The 21,666-nt window shown below is 37.6% G+C and overlaps 1 protein-coding gene across 27 annotated transcripts in view; it reads right to left on the reverse strand.

Moving 5' to 3' along the window:
• Positions 1 to 21,666, reverse strand: part of ZBTB20 (zinc finger and BTB domain containing 20) — an 862,801-nt gene that overhangs the window by 276,612 nt on the left and 564,523 nt on the right. For 5 of the 27 annotated variants that reach the window (XM_059890165.1, XM_059890119.1, XM_059890170.1 and 2 more), the window contains one exon: positions 3,958 to 4,057. The exons of 19 other annotated variants lie outside the window; for them this stretch is intronic. The gene's annotated coding sequence lies outside the window, so the exon portion shown is untranslated. 3 more of the 27 variants (XM_059890108.1, XM_059890171.1, XR_009496015.1) reach the window with 2 other exon arrangements.

The following is a 21,666-nucleotide window of genomic DNA, read 5'->3' on the forward strand; positions in this document are numbered from 1 at the left end:
TTAAACAAAACTATATATCAAGACATGTTATGCAGCTAATGAGACCCTGAATGAGAATTTCGAGACAGATTCATTTTAAAAACAATAAAAATTATTAAAATTGAATGAGAAAAAATGAACTCAGGAATCTAGAAAAAATGATCTAAATAATAAAATAAAAAGAAAAAGTAATGTTGACAAAAGCATAAGGTAATGATATAGAATGCAAAGACACAATCAAGTCAATAAGCAAACTCAAAAGACAATTTTTGAAAAAAGTAAATAAAACACAAAATGTCTAACAGCCAGTAAAAGAAGAGAAGAGGTTAATATAAATAATATTAGGAATAAGAAGGGAACATATCTACAGATAAAGTTAAATATCATAAGAATTTATGAAGAGCTTCGTACAAATAAATTTGAAGTGTAGATTAACTGTTAATTGTATATTTTCCAAAAACACCTCCTTAAAATTGACTTAAGAAGAACTATAACACTTGAATAAAGCAATAGCTATGGAAGTAAAGGAACTGATGATAATATAACATCTACCTTACACTACCTACCACCTACTAATACAAAATATTAGGTCCAGATGATTTTAGAGGTAAATCTAACCAAATCTTCAGTATAGGTAATCTGTATAATATAAAAATAGTTTCAGAAATAGAAAAAAATAAGAGAGAAATGTTGCTCAACTTATTTTACAAGGCTACTATCACCATAATACCAAATGTCTATAATAAAAATTTTAAGAAAAGACTAATCTCCCCATGCAAACATATATAGAAAGTTGTCAGCAAATTAAACTCAAGACTGGATTTAAAAAACACACCAGGACCAAGTAAAAAAAAATTTTTTGCAGGAATGTAAGAAATGTTGACTATTAAGAAATGTCTTAATATCATATAAAATACTAACATATTAGTGGGAAATTTTATCATTTTATTGATGCAGAAAATGCATTAGATAAAATTCAATGAGTATTCTTTTTTTTTTTTTTTAATATTTATTTATTTATTTGGCTGTACCAGGTCTTTAGTTGTGGCAAGCAAACTCTCTTAGTTGTGGCATGTGGGATCTTGTTCCCTGACCAGGGATCAAACCCAGGCTCCCTGTACTGGGAGCATGGAGTCTTAGCCACTGGACCACCAGAGAAGTCCTGAGTATTCTTGATTAAAAATACTTAGCAAACTTTAAATAGCTGATGGGAACTTTTCAATAATGATTTTGATTTATCAAAATCCCAAGCAAATATCACCTTTCCAGAACATTTCCAGTAAAGAATGAAACAGAACATTCCTAATGTCATGGCTTTTACTCCACACTATATAGAGATCTCTGGAGAAGGAAATGGCATCCCACTTCAGTGTTCTTGCCTGAAGAATCCAAGGGACGGGGGAGCCTGGTGGGCTGCTGTCTATGGGGTCGCACAGAGTCGGACATGACTGAAGCGACTTAGTAGTATACTACTACGTATATAGAGGTCTCAGTAATGCAATATGACAGGAAAAATAAATTGAATTGAAAATTAGTTGATAAATTGCAATTGAAAATTAAGAGATATATTGGAATTATTTGCTAATGATATACATGTCCATGTAGAAAACCTAGGAGAGTTTCAGTTTAGCCAGTGGAACTAGTAAGAGAATTCAGCAAAGCTGTTGAGTATACACCAATACTAACAAATAAGCAATAAAGTGGAAAACAGATTTTATACATAATATCATGAAAATTAAGTTATATGAGAGGAATTCTAACAAATAAGATCAATTTATGGTGAAAATTATAAAACATTATTATAGAACTGGAAGGAAGAGCTCATCAAGTACAGCTCTCAATGTTAAAAAGACACAGTGTCATAAGAATATCCATTCTCCTCTAGATTACTATCTAAAGTTAATGTAAATACAAATAAAATTCAACAGGGCTTTTGCTAAACTTGACTAAACAACCCTAAAATTTACATTGAATAGCAGAAGGCCAAGAGGAGCAAAAAGAATTTTAAGGAAGAACAATGTAGAGAGATTTACCTTACCAAATAATAAGAATATTATAAAGCAATGGTAATTAAGGCACTTTGGTGATAGCACAAGAATAGAGAAATAGTCCACTGGATTAAATAAAGATACTAAAAACAGATTTGATGTAGGTGAAAGAGGCATTACAAATTAGTGAGTAAGGATGACTAATTTGTTAAATGGTGCTGGGATGACTGTGTTACCCACAAGGAAAAAAAAAAAAAACAGGATGCATGTAAGATACCATACACAAAAACAAATGCCAAGAAGATTAGAGATCTAAATGTAAAAGAAAAAACTTTAAAACTGTTAGAAAAAAATATAGGAAGGTTTCTTAAGGATCTTGTCATATTGAAGGGTTTTTAAAAATGAGTCGGACACGACTGAAACGACGCAGCAGCAGTGGCAGCAAGAGGACAAACCATAAAGGAAAACATCAATAAACTTAACTGCGTTAAAATCAGAAGGTTTAAAAATAAATGCCACTATATACAGTTAAAAGAGAAAACTAAAAACTGGGAAAGGATATTTGCAATCTATATTGCTCAAAAGATGAGAATCCAGAGTATTGTAACAACTACAAAACCAAAACCAAAAGCTGTCCATAACAACAGTAGCCAAACAAATAACTCAATCAAAACACAGGTGAAGATATAAACCGGCAACACGCATGAACACGCATGAGGAAATCCCAGTGGTTTATAAGTGAAAAACATTTTCAATGATATGTTATTCAATCCCCTCAGTCTGACAAAAATGTAAGAACCTTGGTCATTCCAAATGTTGTGAAGCATATGGAGAAGGTCTCATAGACTGCTAATGAGAATATAAATCGATACTACCACTTTAAAAAGAAACATTGCATAATTCTTAGTAAAGTTATTAAACTTTAAAAAATAAGAAGTTATTTCATAAAATTGAAAAATGTATTTTTTTTCTTACAGTTTAGCATTTCCTCCTTTGCTTCCAAACATGTACAAAAATGTTAAGTACAATTTTGGTGGCAAATGGGAAATACCAGAAATAATGTCTAACAATTAGAGACTCAGATTTTAGTGACACATACAGTAAAGTTCATTTTATATAACTCATAATGTATGGCTTATGTAGAACTAATTCATGATGATAGGAATCAGAAGAGTTGTGCTGTGTTTAATCTTTTGTTAAAGTTTTGGAGGATATAGCCTGTGAGGGGGCATGAGGGATTCCCCTAGGTATTGTGGATGTTTTGTATGTTGGATTGAATATTGTTGCATGGATGTATACGCACATAAAATCTCATCAAGCTATACAATTAATCTGTGTACTTCACTATACATAACTTAGAATAATACACGATAAAAACAGGTTTGGAAATAAATTTTCCACATTGAGGTTTGTTTAACTTGGGTGCTGGATTCTTGTATGTTCACATTATAATGAAACATTTTACATTAAAAATGACAGGACAGACTACTGCTTTTCCTAACTAGAATTGATCAAGGTAAAAGAAAACACTAGTGTCATCTTTTCCTCTTCACTGTCCATGACACTAGGTCCAACTGTTCCAGGAATCAATAAACACTTCACAGCCAAGTGTACTTACAAAGTGATCATTTAGTTGAGTCAAAGCAAAACTTTCAATTCACTCTTTGACTATGTGTAGAATCCAGGCTTTCTTAAGTGAATGACCAGCATCATGTATTAATACAATGCTGCTGCTGCCAAGTCGCTTCAGTCGTGTCCGACTCTGTGCGACCCCATAGACGGCAGCCCACCAGGCTTCCCCGTCCCTGGGATTCTCCAGGAATACAATGCTACCAACGCATAAAGATCAGTCATCCATTTAGGTGTTTCAAACATGAAGTGGGGGATTGCCAAGGATTTTCTGATGTGAATCAACAGGTGGTTTGGCATTAATATTGCTATTTGTTTCTGGGCTTCACCTCTGGTTTCAGAAAAGAAAAAGAGACAATACCTTTTCAATGCTGTATTTCAAGTTAACCGTATGGAAAGCAAGGTTTTATTCCAGCCAATTCTCTTTGTCTCAAAGCGCGGAGGAAAAGTGCCAGCCACTGCTACTCTCGCCACCAGCCACGGTACAGATGTTTGGAAAATGCAAAAATAGAGAAATGAAACAAAAAGGAAACCCTCAAAAATAAGTTTTGCATAAATGAAAAATGGAGTATATAATTATTATAGCTGCAAAAAGGTAAATGCATTTTTTTCCCATTGTGTTAAACAGAAAGAACCAAAACAAACAAAAACATTGATGTTTTAACTTAATGTTTTGTTGAAACCGATGATTACAAGGACCGACTCGTATGTGGCTAAAAATGGGAATAAAAAACAGATTTCTTTTAATCTGATAAGATTTTTTTTTTTTTACCTCAAAGAATTCTAGAATATGACCTACTTAAATGAATACTTATAAAAGAAACAGATTCATTTAAAAATTCATGTTTTCAGGTGCCAAAATGGGAAAGGAAAAGTGTTTCTATGAAATCTTATAGGAGAAAAGAAATAATTGAAATTATAATGGTTCCTTATATGACTCAGATAAAATATAGCTTGGTAAGAAATGTCTCAAAACTGTTCAACTGTACATTCCTGAATTAGCTTAGCTAATTTACAGACAGTTTTTCCAAAAGCAAACATCCTGTTAGATTTAAGCACGCCAATGTAAATCATTCTTTGTTTAAAAGAAAAAGTTTTTTAAAAATTATGTAATTTCTGAGAGAATATTGGCCGGATTGTAGGTCAGACCATGATTTAGGTCTGGCTCTGCCACAGCCTGGTTGCGTTTACCTTTGTTCCTGTTATAAAACAGGTCTGGTCTCAGTGTCCATATCTGTGAAGTGGACACGTGACACAAAGGCACAGCCCTATCGTCACGCTCGTTTCCAGTCCCACATTCTATGAATCCAAGGAAATCACTCCAGCACAAGAGCTTTTGTTTTCTTCCTTCCTTTCTTGCTTTCTTAAAATAAACAAACAACCAGATAAGCAAGTAAATATATATTAAAAGCACATATACTAATCATCTATCTCTCTGAACAGGAAGAGAGAACATTTTTTTTTTTTTGTGACCATTATCTATTTCCTAACGTATATTTAAAAAGAGAGTTCCCATATAAAAAGATCTTTATTTTTTCCTGAATCAAAAATAGCATATCATTTCTTTGCCATTTAAGTTCTATGAAGAAAGAAAACAGAAAATCATTACAGAAATCATATTAGGAACTTTAAGAAGGAAGAAAGAAACTCTTTAAAAAAAAAGCAAGAAAGAAGTCACTAAACTTTCTTTTAAAATTCAATGGTTTGTTTACATGTTTTCTGTGACAGAAGATGTAATTGCCACTTCAAACTACCTTCACTTCCTTTTCCTGGGGCAATATTCTTAACTGTGTAAAACGCAGGACCCTCTTCACATACCTTTCCCACCTGCCTTCTGAGGTAACGAGGCTGAGGTATAGATTACAGTCTGAGATACCTAGGATGGGAATTAAACATTTCATCTGGGAGACAGGACTGTGATCAGTTTCCCAAATCTAAAAGAAAATTAAGCCCCATCACTACTTTGGCAAGAAATTTGAGTTCTCGTGGCTGAACAATGATCATCATTTTTACACAAGACTTTTCAAAAGGAAAGCACCTGGGGCATCCACCAGAAAAAAAAATCTGAGAATGCAGCACTTTGTGTCAACATTTAAACCAGGTAAGACACAAGCAACTGCCCTTAACCCTTACAGAGAGGTATGAAAGGATGCAGGGCGACTGACACCTTGATGAACAATCGAAGCTCCGCTTTATGAAAAGGCCTAAGTCTTTGGGGCTAAAGCGCCATTGCTCCAAGTGCTGATCCACCTAAGGCACCAGCAGAGGCAGAATGCTTGGGGGCAACAGGCCAAGCTCCTGTTTAAGGCTCCAGCTCTGGCTGCACGCTGGTAAGCCTGGGACCCACCAGACACACACTCAGGGAACACCAAGGGTGGGTTCCCCTGCCAGGGGAGGGCCTCTCAAACAGAACGTGCACAGTGTGTGAGCACTCCCTACTGGCTGCTGAAGTTGGAGATGAACCGGTGGTGTTTTAGAAAGGGCTGCCCCAGGTTTCTGTGAGGCGGCTGAAGGACACAGCTCTTTTTCTAGGGGATAAGGGTGTGGCTCTGATTAGGCTTAGACTGGTTCAGATGTTATGCTACTTGAGAAGCAGGTGAGGAGAGCTTACTGATAGGAGGAAATCCAAGAACTGGCAAAAACTGTGTAAAACTGGTTATAATTTTCATTAACTCTTTCAGCTACAGTACCCCCTTCTTATCCAAGGGAGCTAGGTTCTAAGAACCCCAGTGGATGCCTTAAACCACTGATTGTGCCAAACCTCATATCCACTATAGCTTTTGCTGTACATACATACCTACGATAAAGTGTAATTTATAAATCAGGCACAGTAAGAGATTAACACCACCCAATAATAAAATGGAAACAATATAACAATATACTGTAATAAAAGTTACATGAATGTGATCTCTCTGTCTCAAAATATCTTTCTGTACAAATCAAATGACGTTTCCATCTTCACTAAGCATCATCGTGCGCTGTGGCCACAGCAATTACAGTCTGAGGTGCGACAGCAGAACTAGCATGAATTTCTTTTTTCCTTCTTCACAATTTCGCTGAGAGGAGATTCATTCCTACCATAGATCTTAGTAACCTCAGCATACGACTTTTTTTTCCTGAGTAAGTTGAGAACTTTCACCTTTTCAACAAAAAGAAACACTTAACAGCTTTTCTTTGGCATAATTGATTTGCCAGCATTACCGCTCTTATGCATTGGGGCCATTATTAAGTAAAGTAGGGTGACTTCAACACAAGAACCAGAGTACTGTCTCGGTCAATCTCATAACCGAGCTGCCTACTAAGTGAGTAACTGGTGGGGTGCTCTGGACAAAGGGATGATTCACATCCCAGGTGGAATGGCAGGAGATTTCATCATGCTACTCAGAACAGTGCACAATTTGAAACTAATGAACTGTTTATTTCTGAAATTTTCCATTTAATGCTTTCAGACTGCAGATGGCTGTGGCTAACTGAAACTGAAACTGGGGAAGGTGGAACTGAGGATAAGAAGGGACTTTTGTATTAACATTTTATATACAGACCCGTGTATGAGCATGTGTGTGTTTGGGGTGGAGGGGGTGAGGAGGAAATGAATTTCTGTGTGGCTCACTTTATTTCAGTAATAGGAAATCTTGGGACAGTCCAATGTGTTTATACCATTTATGTTTTACCAGAAAATCCCATATATAAACTTGATGGAACTGCCAGATATGTTCACTATACCACTACACCTAAGCCCTAGACAGTGGTCTCAAGTCTAGGGCAACGATACTGGAATACTGAATGTTCCCAGGGCTCTGCTCTGTTCTGGTTCTTCTGTATAATAAGATGAAGGTCAAAATGGCAGCCTGCTAAAAGCAGAAGCATTTCAGTTGCAGGAATAACTTGCTTGTCATCAACTTGTTAATGCAATAGTCAAACATTTCTTTGACATGCACAGTATCAGCTAACTTCAGCAGATAAAGGGTCTAGAACAGGAAGATGCTGCAGATGCTTTAGCTTGGAGGAAGGCTTAGCAGAGCCAAAACGTCAGCAGGGCCTGTTTGTTCCATACTTTCCATCGGGCTCTGTGAAAGAAATGTTAGATTACTGCAATGACAAGTTTGTGACAAGCAAGTCATTTGTGCAACTGGTGCGCTCCTGTTTTTATCTGTTTACCATTCAGACTTGTGAATGCCATTTCAAGCACTTACAGGATTTCTGGCTCCCATTAAGGGGAAATGGTTTCTCCATGTTTAGAATTTTCTGCCTCAAAGAGAATTACTAAGCAATTATTTATCCCTGTGGTCACAGTGTCACACAAAAGCACTCTTGAGTTGTTTAGTTGGACTCTGAATCATGAAATGGAGTCCTGGGGACTGGATCGCTTGGAGCATCAGAAATTTCTCATCTAGTTTATTGGAATGACTACAAAGCGAGCCTGTAAGAGTCAATAAAATTGTGGCCAGCTTGAAATACCTTGCTCTTTTGCTCTGAGATCATATATCAAGGCCATATGCTTCAAGGCCCATAAACTCACTTGTAATGAGTAGATCCTGAGAAGCCAAGGCCTGACTGTGTCACAGATGCTGACATGTGATCTAACATATGATAGTCTTGGTGACAAGGACTGCTTTAACTTTTGAGAAGAGAACTTACATGGCCTTCTCCCCGAGTTCTGAGGGTAACCGGAGGCCCTATCCAAATCCAGAAAACGTTTTAAGTGTTTGGCAAAAGGTAATATCATAATCTAAAATTAATACTTGGGATCATCCTACCAAGGATGACTTTTGTATAGCAAAGGGCAGATTTTGGGTCAAGAATTCAAGACTGTCTCCTTAGATTCTTCATCTGAGATTGCTGAGTGACTTTTAGTAAGTTATTTTAACCTCCTAGGAGGAGGGTACAAAATAATATCCCTGGTGGCTCAGAGGGTAAAGCATCTGCCTACAATGCGGGAGACCCAAGTTCAATCCCTGGGTTGGGAAGATCCCCTGGAGAAGGAAATGGCAACCCAGTCCAGTACTCTTGCCTGGAAAATCCCATGGACTGAAAAGCCTGGTAGGCTAACAGTCCATGGGGTTGCAAAGAGTCAGACATGACTGAGCGACTTCACTTTCATTCCTTGTTTACCTGCCATGAATTGTCTCATGGTCAATGTCATAAAACATGAAGAATGCCCTCAGAACTCAAGAACAGTATTTCCTAAAAGCCATGTATTTCTCCTAATGATTTCAAATTTTGTCCATTATTGGCACTACATTTCTAAATGATTCTAGGTATACTTCTTGAAGAACATGGAAGCATGAAGTTCTGAAGCGAGAAGGCAGACACTTACAATATCTAGGGAAGCAAGTCAAAGCTGGAACAGTTAGAGTGTTAAGAACCAGCGAGAGAGTGATGATGAAACATGAGGCAGAGCTTGGTATGCATGACTAAAGAATGTTACAGAAATGGATAATTGTCCTTGCTGAATAAAAATTTTATTGTTAATAATCAATTTCCCAGACACTACAAGCATTACACAATTTACATGTCTAATATCATCTTTACAATGGCTCCATGGTGTGTGTATTATCAATTTCTTTTCACTTGTGGAAACTAAAACTTTAGAGAAATTCAAATACTTCACCATAAATCTGTAAGTAGCAAAGGTGTGACGCTATTTTCCCTTCATCCAAAGCCCTGATACTCTTAACCACTAAAGAACTAAAGTCACTTCCACTGCCTGCAGAAGACATTTCTCCCTAGTTTACTGGAAAAATGTTTTCATCTTAAAATGTAGATATTCAAGAATTTGATGGAAAAGGCCTGGTGAGATTATTCTGACTTTAACTGTGTTGCAATCCTTGTTAGGCCTCTGGGAAAGCTGAGCTTCATCAAGATGTCGTTTCTTTTGCCTGGACCTGAACTAGTCCGGCTGAAATGCACTGTGGAAGAGGTGGAAGGGATTCTAACCTATTCGTATCTTTGTGCCATGAGTGTGGTGGTGTTTGGCTGCATCTCCCTGTGTCCATGCCAACTTCTTTCTCTCTCTTCATACGCATAGCCTCTAGTTCACCCTACTCTTTGCTCCTAAGTCACCTCCAGGGAGACTTCTTTTGTCACTTGTCTGCTATTGTTTTTAGGTGTGGGGGAGGGGCGGACATCTTTCTTACCATGACAAGGATTACTGAAACAGTCTAAACTTCCAACTTTGCACAGAATGTAGCCTTTGTTCAGTCTTCTGCTTTGTTTCTCTTTAATGATAGCTTTGCCACAGGTTTTCCCTATGTAACTCAGAGCTATGCAAATCAAACTGGTTAGCAAGACTGCAGCTGTTCTATCTCAAAATGAGTCCGAGAGGTGGAGGTCTGAGTGAGGCACGTCTTCTGAGTATTACACCTCTAACGGCTGCTTACCTTGAACGAGTAGCAAAGAATGAGCTCAGTGAGATCTGCAGTGGCTTTCCTTGGTCCGTTTTTAGTGTGTGTTCAGACTGGATCATAAGAAGTTTTAGCTTACACAAACTTTTAGTTTCCTGGTATTTATACTTCCCCAAGCACAAGATTCTTACTTAAAAGCTACTCAAAAAGACACCATGCATCATGCAGAATCATAAAATCTCAGGGCAATGTGTAAAGGACCCTAAAGTCCTGTGGTCTGAGTCTTGACCTGGTGCCTGAGTTTGCTTGCTGGGGCCATTCAGTCCCTGTTGCACACCACCAGGGACACGGTGCGCTTAACCTCACGGGCAACCCAATCCTGCTCTAGGACTTCTGTTTTTACAAAATCTTCTTCCTTTTATTAAATCTTAACATGTCTTTCTAAAATTCCCCATCATGGCTTCTAGTTCTTTTTTTTTTACCATGTCCTCCAATCCTGAAAGCTTCTGGGAATTCGTAATTTAATGATTCATTTAATGACAACTCTCGTGCATTTCATATACAAACAAGGGGGTTTAGATCATCTTTCTGCCTTGTCCCTCTTCTCTCACCACACAGAACTTAAATAGCTTTTTTAGCCCTCTGTCAACCCTGGGAGAAAAGAAAGGCAGTCAGTCTACCCAGTTTTATAATTTCTTTTTGGATGTAGGTAACACAAATGGCAAAGCATTCTTAATCTCTTTGATTTTCTGCCCTATCCTGGGGAAGATCTTTCTAGACCACCTCAGGCAGACTTGACAGCTACAGCTATTTATAGGGTGACCATAGAGTTTACTCTCCAAACAAGGCCACTTTTTGAGGGTAAAAGGACTCTATTGATAATTATACCAAGATCATAGGCATAGAACAGAAATGTCCTGGGCATATCTATACAGTACTCTTCACCTTCCTTCTCACCAACTCCCATCTCTTCACGCCCTAGGTCTCTATTTCTATGTCTGCTTCTCATTCCTGTCTGTGATCACTCTTTAGCAATGGGCACATTTATCCATGCATCTCTAGTTCCTAGAAGAGAACATGGCAGGTAGGAAGAGGTAAGCTATATGTTTGTTTTTTTTTTTTCTTTTAAATTGGGGATATATTTTTTTTCCTCCTTGTATACTCTGGACTTCTTCCCTTATTTCTTAAGCAAATACCACCAACACACATTGGTTTCATATTTCTGGAGATGAATCAGAAATACTTAGTGTCACAGGAAGGGAATGATTTAATAGAAATGAGTCTGACTTTGAATACTGAGAGCAAAAAGCAGAGAGTGAAATGTGCTAACTTTTCCACTAAAAGTCTACTGTACCTCTTTACAGAACACCGAACACTAAGTTCTAATCTCTTTGTTCACAAGTAGTTGTTTCAGCAGCTGTACCCACAATTCCAAGTTTATAGTAAATCAATTATTATAGGCAATAATGGCAACATAGTGTGACGGTTATATTTGTGATCATATGGAACAAAGGGTAGCACAGGGAAATTCCTGAGAATTCTCCACTAAGACATTGGTGGCACTTCTGTTGCTTTCGGAAGTGTCCTTTTTCTGTCCTTTGGCCAAGAACATTTAGTAGTGCTGGTGGCTTTTTAGCAGTGTTTGTTTCTGAGTAATAGTGATTTTAAAAAGAGAGAGAAAAAGAAAGTCCTGAATCATGAGAATCACCTAGAAAAGGCGCTCCTTCCCTTTTTGACACGTTTAGAATATTCCATAAAGATGAGAGTTTATCCTGTTTAGGTTTAAGCACTTTCAAGAAGACAAACCCAGAACTTCTCTTTCAGTGTTTAGAAGCCTCACTATCAAGAGTCTACCTCATTTTCAAACCTAAACATGTTCTGTTGCAGTGTAAGCCTATTTCATCACTATGCGGCCTCAGTGAAGAAAAGAAAGTCTTATTTCTTACTTCCCATAACTTGCTTAAAAAAAACTAGTCTCAGCTCACTATCTCAACCTTCCTTTTCTTCTAAAAGATGAAACAATCTCAATGTTTTGACTTCCCCTTAAATATTTTTTTTCAAAATTAATTTTATTTTAGTATAGCTGGTTTACAGTGTTGTGTTAGTTTCAGGTAAACAGCAAAGTGAATCTGCTATACATATATCCACCTTTTTAGATTCTTTCCCCATGTAGGTCATTACAGAGCAATGAGTAGAGTTTCCATGTGCTATACAGCAGGTCCTCTTCAGTTATCTATTTTATATATAGTAGTGTGTATATGTCTGGAGTAGAAAATGGCAACCCACTCCAATATTCTTGCCTGGAAAATTCCATGAACAGAGGAGCCAGGCAGGCTGCAGTCCATGGGGTTGCAAAGAGTCAGACATGACTGTGTACCTACACACACCGTATACATGTCCATCCCCATCTCCCAGTTTATCCCTCCCCTTATCTCCCACTGATAACCATAAGTTTGTTTTCTACATCTGTGACTCTGCTTCTGTTTTGTAAATAAGTTCATTTGTACCATTTTAAAAAAAATTTCACATATAAGCGATGTCATATGATGTGTGTCTTTCTCTGTGTAACTTTCTCTACTCAGTATGACAGTCTCTAGATCCATCCATGTTGCTGCAAGTGGCATTATGTCATTCTTTTTCATGGCTGAGTAATATTCCATTGTATATATATACCACATCTTCTTTATCCATTCATCCATTAATGAATGGATAAGCAATTTAGGTTGCTTCGATGCCTTTAATTTTAAATTTTACTGGGAGGGGTTTAATAACATTTTCTCTCCAAGGTGTTCATATCTAATTTCAGTTGCATTTCAAACAAACATGATAAAGTGTATGATCTATGCATAGAGGAAATAGTAGAAACATCAATATTCTTCATGTTTCTTACATAATCAACTATTATAACTATGCTTAAATCTCAGTTTTGCATTTTATACTCTTGATTAACTTTCTATGCTCTGCTTCTAGATGTTGTTTTTCCCTTGCAACTAGCCATTCTTTATTTTCAGTCCATCAGTGATATTTACCAAACCATCATAGATAATGGAAAATATGACTTGCAAGAAGATTTAAAAACAAAATTATAAGCCTTTCTTTGTATGAAACGAATTTATAGAGAAAGAAGACAACTGTAAAGAGAAGAAAAAACGTGGATATTCATATTTAAGTATGTGGTGTTAGTTTAGTAAAGATGTGCAAACCAACATGTCTATATGAACTCAGATATGAATGATGAGAGAGGGGGATGAGTTGCCACTTGTGATGCTTATTTTTCTTCCTGAAGAATATTAACATTACCTTTTATTTAACAACATTCTGTTGCTTTTCTGTTTTAGGGAATGTTAATTTCAAATGACTATCTTTTTTCTAAAGTGGATGGTTATATCTACGTCTTAAACTGTTGTTATTTGGAAACTGTGCATAAAAGCACTTTACTTTCAAAGCATGCATTCCCTGTCTGACATCTAAAACAGTGATTTACAGCTAACTGTTTAGAATTCCTGGTGTCCCATTGCTCATGGGATTTTGCTTCACTCTTCCCTGACTATTCCTCCTTAAAATATAATTTTACACTAAAATTCATTTTTTTTTAAGATTTTTGAAATGCTGCTACCAATGATTTAGAATACACTGGATTTGTTAATACTGGAAAACATGTGTCTATTAATCAAGGTAGTAAAAATACAGAATCCAAGATGACATACCATTTCTGCATTTTTCCATATTGACTACTGAGAATTCTGAAGTTCTTAGCATCAAATTAGCAGTTTAGAAATGGTTTTTGTTTGCTTGTCATTTAAGACAAAACCAAAAGTTCTGCCATTTACATGGAGTCAGATCATAACTCTAGCTTTGCCTTAGTTCACCAAAGCTCTCATTGGACTCAGAAAGAAGACAAAGTATTATACAGCATGGCCTTAAGATGGTTAATACCTAGAGTCCTGCTATTGTCAAAGGATTACCAAATATGTTTTACCAAGGCCTTCCTGGGATAGTTTATTGCACATAGGTTAGACTTCCATGTTTATAACTTGCAGACAGTAGTATTGCTGCTGCTGCTGCTGCTGCTGCTAAGTTGCTTTAGTTGTGTCCGACTCTGTGCGACCCCATAGACGGCAGCCCACCAGTCTCCTCTGTCCTTGGGATTCTCCAGGCAAGAATACTGGAGTGGGTTGCCATTTCCTTCTCCATGATAGTAGTATTAAATGGTTGTAAATGGTAGTTTCCCAAATAGTGAGTTTCATTTCGGCAAGAAGAGACAGTGAAGGTAAATATAAAGGTATCATCATTCACAAACCAGAAAGGTGAGCTAGACCATAACTGTTTCTTGGGTGGTCAGCCACAGAGCGCCACTCTTTTTAAATCGAACTATAGTTGATTTACAACGCTGTGTTAGTTTTTGGTGTATAGCAAAGTAATTCAGTTATGTGCATATATACACATATATTCTTTTCCACTGTAGTATATAATAGGATATTGAATATAGTTCCCTGTTCTATACAGTACAACATTGTTTATTGATTTTATATATAATCATTTGTATCTGCTAATCTCAAACTCCTTATTTATTCCTCCCCCACCCATTTCTCCTTTGGTAACTGTAAATTTGTTTTCCAGGTCACAGAGCACCATTTATGTAAGAGTCTGAATTTCTATCATGACTTTAATTTTGAATTTCATTGAATGTAAATATAATACTGTTGTTATTAAGCAGCTCACTTATTAAATTTATAGAGAAACTTTCTCCAAAATAGTATATTTAGTCTAATCTATTATTTCATCTAATCTATTGCCTATTTTGACCCATATATTGCCTTTACAGAATTTTATTCTTTAAAAATCTACATTATATATTTTCTAAACAGCATAATATATTCTTATACCCAAGGTATTCCACTCCCAACATTCAGTTCCAAGAGATTCACAGAAATAACTCAACATTCATCACTTTGGGGTACATGGATGGTCTCTGGGTCCATGACTGCTAGTTAAGCAGGTCACTTCTGAGCCACTATTACATGAGTAGAAACTGCTTTATAATTATTGGGTAAGAGAACACTTTCATTATGGAGGAACATATGATTATTTCAAAAGCAGTGGCTTTCAAAAGCAATGATCCCCATTCTCATAAATATTCTCAGAAATTTGGTATTATTTCCCTCCCTCTACCCTTTTGAAAAGTAGATCTCAAGGTGAGTACTGAAAAGCACTCCTTTGGTAATAATAACACCTCTTACTTTGAGTTAAAAGTTAGCAAGCAGATTTTTAGGAAGGCAGAAGCAGTAGTCATTATAAAATCATTCAGTCGCTGCTGCTGCTGCTGCTGCTAAGTCGCTTCAGTCGTGTCCGACTCTGTGCGACCCCATAGATGGCAGCCCACCAGGCTCCCCCGTCCCTGGGATTCTCCAGGCAAGAACACTGGAGTGGGTTGCCATTTCCTTTTCCAATGCGTGAAAGTGAAAAGTGAAAGGGAAGTCACTCAGTCATGTCCTACTCTTTGAGACCCCATGGACTGCAGCCTACCAGGCTTCTCCATCCATGGGATTTTCAAGGCAAGAGTACTGGAGTGGGGTGCCATTGCCTTCTCCATTCAGTCACTAATAAACTAAAAATAAAAATGACAGTTTATTGGCCAAAAATAGAGGAGGGCAGATGTCTGAATAAAGGTAACTTTGTGGCTGGAACTAGATGGGCCATTTACTTCTGCTGCCTTTTGGGGTGGGGGTTGTGGTTCTCTAGTTTAGTGGTACCTAGCAATAAGGCATCATGGAAGCATCAACAAAGCTCATCTACATAATAAGAATGGATTTGAATTTATGTTAAGATAAACTTTTTTTAATTAAAAAAAGGTTTTATTTTTATATTTTGATTGTTAGGTTAATAATGTGATTTTATTTTTTTCAATTTTTATTGGGGTATAGTTTATTTATAATGTTGTGTTAATTTCAGGTGTGTAACAAAGTAAATGACCATCAACAGAGGAAGATATGATACCCATCTACAATGGAATATTACGCAGCCAGAAAAAAGAACAAAATAATGCTATTTGCAGCAACATAGATGGATGTAGAGATTGTCATATTGAGTGGAATAAGTTAGACACAGAAAGACAAATATCACATGATACTGCTTATATGTGGAATATACAAAGGAACTTATCTACAAAACAGAAATAGAGTAACAGATGTAGAAAATAAACTTATCACTGGAGGATAAAGAGGGAGGATAAATTAGAAGATTGGGATTGACACATACACACTACCACATATAAAATAGGTAAGTAATAAGGACCTACTGTATAATAGAGGGAGCTCTACTTAATACTCTGTAATGGCCTCTATGGGGAAAGAAGTTAAAAAAGAGCATATATATATATATATATATATATATATGTATAAAAGATAGACCTTTTAAACAACCCTATCGACTGTTCAGTTGATTACAGCCATATAGTCAGGCAGCTATGTCTTTTTTGGCAGGGGTAGCCAAGGCAGAAGAGGTAATATATGTGTCTTTCATGCTGCAGTAGGGTCAGACATATTCCCAGCAATTTGGTCCCACTGTTCTCATTTGTTCTCATGTCACTCTATGAGAGTAAACAAAATATACACCAGGAAAGAAAAGAGCTGAAGAAGTTGCTGGGATTTCTAAGGAAGAAGAACCCAAATCTTTCCTGCTTTAGGCAAGAGAACATTTTACTATTAATGAAAAGAGATGGCTAAATTATAGCCCACCAAATTTCAAATACATTTCCAAAGAATGTCTAAAAATGATCCAAAAGAAAACAAAATTCCTCCTGTTCGTAACTATAAATTCTGAAGGCTAATCCTATGTTCTCATCTTATTCCTGTTTCTTGCTCTGCCCTAGAAAGGATTAGTGTCTAACATTAAACACATAATATACAATAAAGAACATAAATAAAGAACAATGTATGCTCATAAAATTCTGAGTTCAGAGCAAAAGGAGGGTAAGTTCTTAGTCCAGCAGATGAGTCTTACTGACAGTACTAAAGACACATTTCTAACTCATCCATAGGAGATTCTGAAAATGTTCTCTAATATGTCTTGAGATGAGGTTTTGGTGGTGTAAAAATCTTGTGACTAATATGGCATATTGCTGTTTTTCTTCCTCTCTGGGACCACAGGAACATATCTAAGTATAGACAGAAGCAGGAGAGCATGTTTCTCTCTTCATTAGAAGTTATACATGTTACTAAAGGAGAAAAGGAAAGATATAAACATCTGAATGCAGAGTTCCAAAGAATAGCAAGAAGACATAAGAAAGCCTTCTTCAGCAATCAATGCAAAGAAATAGAAGAAAACAACAGAATGGGAAAGACTAAGCATCTCTTCAAGAAAATCAGAGATACCAACGGAACATTTCATGCAAAGATGAGCTTGATAAAGGACAGAAATGGTATGGACCTAACAGAAGTAGAAGATATTAAGAAGAGATGGCAAGAATACACAGAAGAACTGTACAGAAAAGATCTTCACGACCCAGATAATCATGATGCTGTGATCACTGACCTAGAGCCAGACATCCTGGAATGTGAAGTCAAGTGGGCCTTAGAAAGCATCACTACGAACAAAGCTAGTGGAGGTGATGGAATTCCAGTTGAGCTATTCCAAATCCTGAAAGATGATGCTGTGAAAGTGCTGCACTCAATATGCCAGCAAATTTGGAAAACTCAGCAGTGGCCACAGGACTGGAAAAGGTCAGTTTTCATTCCAATCCCAAAGAAAGGCAATGCCAAAGAATGCTCAAACTACCGCACAATTGCACTCATCTCACACGCTAGTAAAGTAATGCTCAAAATTCTCCAAGCCAGGCTTCAGCAATATGTGAATCGTGAACTTCCAGATGTTCAAGCTGGTTTTAGAAAAGGCAGAGGAACCAGAGGTCAAATTGCCAACATCCGCTGCATCATAGAAAAAGCAAGAGAGTTCCAGAAAAACATCTATTTCTGCTTTATTGACTATGCCAAAGCCTTTGACTGTGTGGATCACAATAAACTGTGGAAAATTCTTCAAGAGATGGGAATACCAGACCACCTGATCTGCCTCTTGAGAAATCTGTATGCAGGTCAGGAAGCAACAGTTAGAACTGGACATGGAACAATAGACTGGTTCCAAATAGGAAAAGGAGTTCGTCAAGGCTGTATATTGTCACCCTGTTTATTTAACTTCTATGCAGAGTACATCATGAGGAATGCTGGCCTGGAAGAAACACAAGCTGGAATCAAGATTGCTGGGAGAAATATCAATAACCTCAGCTATGCAGATGACACTACCCTTATGGCAGAAAGTGAAGAGGAACTCAAAAGCCTCTTGATGAAAGTGAAAGTGGAGAGTGAAAAAGTGGGCTTAAAGCTCAACATTCAGAAAACGAAGATCATGGCATCTGGTCCCACCACTTCATGGGAAATAGATGGGGAAACAGTGGAAACAGTGTCAGACTTAAGTTTTCTGGGCTCCAAAATCACTGCAGATGGTGACTGCAGCCGTGAAATTAAAAGACGCTTACTCCTTGGAAGGAACGTTATGACCAACCTAGATAGCATCTTCAAAAGCAGAGACATTACTTTGCCAACAAAGGTTCGTCTAGTCAAGGCTATGGTTTTTCCTGTGGTCATGTATGGATGTGAGAGTTGGACTGTGAAGAAGGCTGAGTGCTGAAGAATTGATGCTTGATGCTTTTGAACTGTGGTGTTGGAGAAGACTCTTGAGAGTCCCTTGGACTGCAAGGAGATCCAACCAGTCCATTCTGAAGGAGATCAGCCCTGGGATTTCTTTGGAAGAAATGATGCTAAAGCTGAAACTCCAGTACTTTGGCCACCTCATGCGAAGAGTTGACTCATTGGAAAAGACTCTGATGCTGGGACGGATTGGGGGCAGGAGGAGAAGGGGACAACAGAGAATGAGATGGCTGGATGGCATCACTGACTCGATGGACGTGAGTCTGAGTGAACTCCGGGAGTTGGTGATGGACAGGGAGGCCTGGCGTGCTGCGATTCATGGGGTCACAAAGAGTTGGACACGACTGAGCGACTGATCTGATCTGATCTGATCTGATATTCTATTGTAAATGAACTGGAAAGAAAAGTACCAAATGCCTTGATGTGGGGATTGGATGTTACATATCCATGTATACCTATGTTTTCTTTTTTTCCTATTCTTTCATTTTTTGTGCCCATTGTGTTTTTTTTTTTTTTTTTTTTTGAGGCTTACCCTTACACTGCCAGATTATTTCTAGTGGTTGCAGCCCCTGTGACATTCCTTTGACCATCCACACTGTCTAGTTCAATACAAACTCCCAAGGGACTTTTTCCTACCAAAGATGGCAACTGAATGAATTAAAATGATGACTTCTGTATTATGTCATAAAAAACCTGGAATTAAAATGATGACTTCTGTATTATGTCATAAAAAACCTGGAGTTAAAATGAACTTTTAGTCTTATAAATAACTCCTAATTATTAGGCAAATAGATATGTGTATTTCCCTTTCTGAAGTATAACTAAAAGCCCTGGAAGTCCTAAGTTTATCTTCAGTTGTTATATTGAAACTGCACTAATGCTGTTCCTTAAGCATTTCTTTTCTCAATTCCAAGAAGAACCACCCTAAAATCTTCTACGGTATATAACAGATCATAGCAGCCCACATGAAAGCAAATGCTCAAATGTTAAGGACTTAGTGAAAATCCAGACTGGGAAAGATCTTTGAGTTACATGAAGCTTGGGTGAATTCATTCAACTGCAGAATTTATTGCTGGTCCAATGGATTAAAGGAAAAGGAAAAGTAATGGTACTGACCCACTCAAGGGGCTTCAGGAACTTCAGGATAGTCTCTTGGCTATCTGGAAACCTGGATTATTTGACCTGAGCATGGCCTAAAGTTATGCAGATCTCCAAGATCTTCTATTTCCTTTTGTTACAGTTCAGATTCCTGAAGTATTTTCATTATAAGGTATGGACAGGTTACACATGGGTTGAGGGCACATGATAGTTTAGAAACTATAGTGTTGCCTTATTATTGGTCTCCCTTACAAACCCTGAAAGGTCAATATGCTATTATCTAAGGCAGTTCATGGCGAAGTTGACATAATACTGTTTTAATGATTCAGTTCATAAATGGGCCATTTCACTGGTACAGTAGGGTGGACTCTAAGAAGCATTTGAAATTGTAAAGAGTTTTTGTTCCAGAGAACAACCTTATCTCTCTAAATCATTAATATTTCTTCACTATGTAGCTAAATCTCTATCACACTAGGTTGATACATAGTCTAGGAAGATTTTACTTAGAAAGCCCCAACATACAGTCTGCTTTCCACATCCATGGATGCTATTTTATGGAAGAGTCTTGGACATCTGTGAATTTTGGTATTTGTAGGGGTCCTGGAAAGAATCCCTCATGGAGATGAAGGGACAACTACATATATGCATTTCTACCATAAAATGGCAACAACAATTCTGGTTGAAACATCATAACCTAAGCAAAAAGAAACACCTAAAATACAGTAAAAGTGCATCACCTATATGCTGCTGCTGCTGCTAAGTCGCTTCAGTTGTGTCCGACTCTGTGTGACCCCATAGACGGCAGCCCACCAGGCTCCCCCGTCCCTGGGATCCTCCAGGCAAAAACACTGGAGTGGGTTGCCATTTCCTTCTCCAATGGGAAAGTGAAGTCGCTCAGTCGTGTCCGACTCCTAGCGACCCCATGGACTGCAGCCTACCAGGCTCCTCCATCCATGGGTTTTGCCAGGCAAGAGTACTGGAGTGGTGTGCCATCACCTTCTCCACATCACCTATATATATATATGTATATATTAGTTCAATTCAGTCGCTCAGTCGTGTCTGGCTCTTTGCGACCCCATGAATCACAGCATGCTAGGCCTCCCTGTCCATCACCAACTCCCGGAGTCCACCCAAACCCATGTCCATTGAGTCAGTGATGCCATCCAACCATCTCATCCTCTGTCGTCCCCTTATCCTGCCCTCAATCTTTCCCAGCATCAGGGTCTTTTCAAATGAGTCAGCTCTTTGCATCAGGTGGCCAAAGTATATAGCTATATACAGATCTTCCTTGACTTATGATGGAGTTACATTTTGATAAACCCATCATAAATTGGAAATATCTTAAGTAAGGAATGCATTTAATACACCTGGTTACTGAATGTCACAGTTTATGCCTAGTTTACCTTAAACATGCTCAAAACACATTAGCCTACAGTTAGGCCAAAACCATCTAATGCAAAGCCTATTTTACAATAAAGTGTTGAACATATCTCATATCATTTACTGAATACTGCACTGAAAGTGAAAACCAGAATGGTTGTGTGGGTACATCATGGTTGTAAGCATATCACTTGTTTACCCTCATGACTGTGTGGGTGATTGGGAACTGCGGTTCGTTGCCACACCCACCATCAGGAGAGTGTGTTGTATTGCATATCATTAGCCCAGGAAAAGATCAAAATTCAAGATTCAAAGTAACGTTTCTACTAAATATATATTGCTTTTGCACCATTGTAAAGTCAAAAAATTGTTAAGTGGAACCATTGTAAGTCTGTCTATAAAACCCACCAAATCAAGACTGTGCAACAATGCTGTTGACTTCAGTTTCATTTTAGCAATCATTTTAGATTCCTCTTTTTGTACATAGAGGGGAAAATGACATCGTATAAATGAAGGAAACAGGAAAGTGCAGAGGGCGAATGCAAG

This window comes from Bos taurus, chromosome 1 (genome assembly GCF_002263795.3).
Source record: "Bos taurus isolate L1 Dominette 01449 registration number 42190680 breed Hereford chromosome 1, ARS-UCD2.0, whole genome shotgun sequence".
Classification (NCBI taxonomy): Eukaryota; Metazoa; Chordata; class Mammalia; order Artiodactyla; family Bovidae; genus Bos; species Bos taurus.